The 5,177-nt window shown below is 38.6% G+C and overlaps 1 long non-coding RNA gene across 1 annotated transcript; it reads left to right on the forward strand.

Moving 5' to 3' along the window:
- Positions 1–2,678: 2,678 nt before the first annotated feature.
- On the forward strand, positions 2,679–5,065 carry LOC109368546. Its single transcript, XR_002116686.2, has 2 exons — positions 2,679–2,970; positions 4,982–5,065. It is a non-coding gene; the product is annotated as an uncharacterized LOC109368546 (long non-coding RNA).
- Positions 5,066–5,177: the final 112 nt, after the last annotated feature.

The following is a 5,177-nucleotide window of genomic DNA, read 5'->3' on the forward strand; positions in this document are numbered from 1 at the left end:
CTTTTTTCTCGCATTTGATCCCTTGCTTTGTTAGCCTCTTACTGTCATTCATATTTAAGGGCTGGTAGACTCAGACCTCAGGCACAGTTGTTTATTTTTACAAAGCTTTATAGTCTTATCTTTTATTACTGAGCTTTTATCTCATGTTGATTTTATAACTTGTGCATCACATGAACTAACTCTTAAAATTTTCTGTGGTTCTGCAGAGTGAGTTTTTGCAGTATATCCATATTAAGTTACAGCAGAAACCTACACTTCTGTCTTTCAAAGACAAAAGAGTGCTAAGCACTTTCTTCCCTTAGCAAGTCAACTATTCTTCTTTCTTAGCTGGCAGGATATTAACACCAATAAATATTTCATTGCAAAGGTCAGATTCTCTAGGCACTTTTAGACATTTTGTTTAAACTAGCTTTTGAAACAGACTGTGGAATTGCCAGCTGTTTGACAATCAAGTTGGGAGCTTCTATGTATAGAGCTGAACGCATTGGTGCTGGTGACTTTCTTTGATCTTCTGTACTTTAATTGGTGAGTCAAAAAATAACTTTAGAACTAAATTGTACATTGGTCTTTATGGCTGTGGTAGACAAATAGAAATGAATTTTTAAGAGATTTGCTAATAAAACTATAAAGCCTTATACAGAGCAGGATTGCTGCTTAGACTAAGGGTCCATCAGCCTCATGTTCTGTCTTCCACTAGTGGCCACGAATGATGTCTAGGGAAGAGCAGAACAGGGTAAATGTGAACAATGTTTCTCAGTTAGTTTGTCCCTCGAGGAGCCGCATGTGAAACAATTCAGTGGAGGCAGGAGAGGTCTCCATAAACATCGCTTCCTCTTTATTTGCACTGAATGCAATTTTAGTGACAGATTACTCAGCCTTTAAAGTTTGGAATTTCTCAACTTGTGCTTGTCCTGAATGCAAGCTTACCATCTTCCAGTCACTCCACAATTATGGTTATTATTTTTAATAAAGATTAGTGTCAAATTTCTTTTCTCCAGACTTGAGGCACCAAAAAAGCTTTTTGAGGAAGGTTATGCACTGCCATTTGTTTCCAATTTAAATTTCCAGGAGGTTAGGATGACTGTGTTTGCTTCATTTGATGCAATACACTTGTTCACTGGAGAACTTCAGTCAGAGGGAACAAATGCTTGGCCGTTTCCCACCTGCTCTCCTGCAGAGCACTTGGGTGGTTGCAGACCAGATGAGGTGGTTTGTTGCTCTGACTGTTTGTACCACAATCTCTCCCACAGCTAATTCAATTTCTGACCTCTCTACCCTGCCAAAAAGAGCAGGGCACAGGTAAATGAGAAGGGGAAACTTGTTCAAAGGGTAACAATGTCGAAAGTTTGAACCAGGAGGAAGCGCGCTCAGGCCATGAGTAGGCTGTGTGCAGGAGGGGCTTTTTTTTTTGTCAATACTCGAACCCCTCCCTCCCCAATACTCACTACCTTTACATCCCCACCAAAGCACAAGCTGCTATGCTCTGTCTTGTCACCCATTGTAGAATCCACCACATGGAAGAGCCCTTCTCACTTGCAGGTGCCTCTCTCTGTCAGGGAAACCCCAGCTTGTTGATGTACGGACAGGGAAGATTTCCTACACAGGTTTGTTTATTTCTGTTGGCAAAGCAAGCATCTGGGCATGCATACGTGGTGTTCTCAGATGAAGCCAAAGGAGCTGGTGTTACAGTGCCTGGTCATCTGCCAGGCACTGAAGTAGGATGACAGTAAAGGGCAGCAGAGCTGTGTTCAGGCTCCCCAGCATGCTTTTGATAGCAATTAAACACATTCCTAAGCAAAAGTTGTCATCTTCTGGTGCTGGTTCCTTGCTGCTCCTTTTTGCAAGCTCCCTCATGGGAGAGGCAAAACAAGGCTGCCTGGTTGTCTTTTCCGTGTGGCTTCAAGACGAGCTGTACAGAGGTGGTTTCTTATTCCCGTAGTCTGCTGGTTATTTAAAATGTGCAGGCAGGAGCACCAGGCAGGTATATCACGGGCACTGGGGCAGGCAGAGCTCCCACTGGACCTGGTGTGGTCTTCTGGATAACTAGAGGTGGATGAATTAATAAGAGATTAATAACGAGAAGTGAGACAAACTGCACTCTGACAGTGTGTTCTGGCTTATTGGATAAACCATGAGCATGCCTAATTTTAATTCTGTATTATCAGAACACAATGGTTGCTGTTCTTCTTTTAAAATTTTGAAAAGGAAGAAGAGAAGAAGATTGCTGAGGAAAAGTGAATATCTGGGAGGAACTGCTGCATGAAAGGGCAGCATGTTTCTGGAGTAAATATATCCATTTTCATGTGAAGAGAGAGCAGCTGTAACTTTTTTTTTTTGGCAACTTAACTGAATGTGACAGGACAGTGTTTGCCTTGTACTTCAGGTGTTCAATATCAGCAGTGAGTTAACACAGCTGTAAACCATTGAGTACTACTACATGCTTTATGCCAGAGAGATGGCCTAGAGGCTTGGCATACACCCCTAACTATGTCAGCAAAGCAATGCTCTCATAGTATAACATGGGGGGAAAAAAAAAAAAAGTAGTGGAGGAAGTGCCTTAACGTTGCCACATCTTTGCTATACTCATTAAAAACACTGTTATGTGTATATTAAACTCTTTTTGTTGTTGTTTTCGTTGTTGTTTTTTTTTTCTTTTTTCTCCATATTTTAAGGATTTAAACTTAATTTTGTTAAGTTCACCTACTTTTTAGGGACCTTGAGAGGAGCTGCTCTGGAGCCATGGAAGAGGGCTGTAGGGTTATGAATGATGAACAGACAGAAATGACAAATGCGGATCAAATTTTTAATATCTATGTACTATATAATAATCTATAAAAAAATGTTCATTTTTTTTAAGGGATGGGAAAGACATGGTGGATATTGTTACAAAATCGACAGTACCCCTCGAAGTTTTGAACATGCTTCCAGTGGTTATTTCTGCCCATCTGCACTTGTATCAGTAACAAACAGGTAGTTAATCCTATCAGACAGCGTGAAGATGCTTCTAACAAGAGCTGTTCTAACTTCAGAAAGTGTTGCATGGCAAAAGATATTACCATTATGAAATAATATTTGTGTGATAATTGAGTATAATTACTAACATTAGCTAGAAAAAAGATGTGCTTTATTTTTAATTGACAATGATTTTAATAAAAAGCAATTTTGTCTAATTTAGATTTATAGCAATGCCCACACATGAGCATTCAGGAATCTAAACAAAACAATTTATACAGAGGTATGTAACATCCTCAAGAAATTCTATTAATGTACTTGGAAAACCATACTGAAAAATTACAGTATTTTTAACTTTTATTATCAAAATGCATAAAATTTTAATACAGATCAGGTAATGTTTTAAGAATCTTTCTATTTAGTTTTGCATTTATGTGAATCTTCAGCAAATAGGGAGGAGAGAATAAGTGTTTGAAAAGCATCTGACCTCTGTCTACACTTGCTTTTTTTCCTGTCTACCCATATTCCAGCTTCAGCAAAGCCTTTCTTCTCTGCATATGTCCAGATGCTTGAAGTTTCTCTAGTCTGTTTATGATTTACTATATATGTTGGATTCCCATTACAGGTAGATTACACACATACTTAAACCTATATGTATTTATTATTTTAAAAAACAAAACAAAACAAACAATGCACAAAACAACAGCAAAAACAAACAAACATTTTAATGGTAATGCTAAGTCATGGCTTGAAGCAGTGACTGAGCACCTGGTGAGAAGGCAGGGCCAACCCAGGGGAGCCCAGGTACATGCGATGCACTGAATGACCAGAAGGAGGGGGGCCAGGATCCACCCCTCCCCAGACCTCATTTAAGGGTTGGCAGTGGAGGTGTGGGGATCTTGCTGGAGATCCCTGTATACTTGAGGTTGAAGGTAAGAAGTTTCTTTCCTTTACTTCTGTCCATGGCTGTCGCATTTGAGCAAATCCTGGGACCTTGCTGCTCTGCTGTCGTTGCATTTTCCATCACATTACACCCATTTAAGAGAGAAGTACTGTAACCACCACCAATCAGATGGTGATAGCTAAAAATTTTAGGGAAAGACAACATAAAGATTTAAAGTGGTGGGAATTTGGCCTGCTAGATGGTTTCACAATTGTGCCCAATAAATGCAGTAATATACTGCGCTGCAGCAATAGTTGTTACAAAAAGGATAAAGAACAAATTCTGGGCAGCTAAGTGGTTACAACTCAAAATTCACAGTGAGCTAAGGGCATACTGCACATTGCTGGAAGTGTGTGTTCTGTATTTTTCTGTTTATTTGATTTTATTGTATTTTTGGTGGATGTAGCCAATACTGTTTATTATATTAGTTTCCACTTCTAATGTTGGAGCAACAAAGGAAGCTTGTTGTTAGTTTTTTATTGTGTTATACCAATTACATCTGAATACTTTACATTAAAGTGAAAAATGGATTACTGGGTGAGACATATATTATTTGAAAAACTCTAAATGTCTCATACAGCTTTAATGAAGAAATTTGAGAATGTAAAAGTGATTCCTTTTGGTGGTGCTTGGAGTTTTTCAGCTCTGATTCCTTAGTGTTGTTTTTTCTGTCTAGTTCTAATAAGATACTTCTGTGCAAAGCTTTTGCTTTTCTGTATTCTGTACCTTATTATGACCCTGCCACCTTTTCTTCTTCATACAAAGATTTTCTAATTTATATCTCTTCATCATGAATATATTATATTTTAGCATCTTGCAGCATTAGCATTGAGCGTAGGAGAACTCTCTCTACTGTGCTTTGAATGCACCCAAATGCAGGGGGGCTGAGGAAGAAGAAAAGGAAGGAAAAACTATGCTATATCATAAACTGATCTGTGAAATTTTCCACAGAGTTCTGTAAAGAAAATCAAGTAACTTCTAGATAATTTTCTTGGATGTTTTAAGTCGTCTCATGAGATCTACTCACCAAAATGCCAGTTGACCTATTCTGTACTAACAAGCATTTTGTCTTGATTGTTTTATTAGGTTTGAGCAAGCTTTTATTACCAGCATGATCCGTAGTGTGGTAAAATCTGAGAGAACTTATTTTTGGATAGGACTGCAAGACCTTAACAACACAGGAGAATACTTCTGGCTAACAACAGATGGGAAAAATCACTCTGTAAGCTACACAAACTGGAACAAGTATCAGCCACGTGAGTCATGTGCTGAATTAAAAAAA

Source organism: Meleagris gallopavo, chromosome 7, assembly GCF_000146605.3.
Source record: "Meleagris gallopavo isolate NT-WF06-2002-E0010 breed Aviagen turkey brand Nicholas breeding stock chromosome 7, Turkey_5.1, whole genome shotgun sequence".
Classification (NCBI taxonomy): Eukaryota; Metazoa; Chordata; class Aves; order Galliformes; family Phasianidae; genus Meleagris; species Meleagris gallopavo.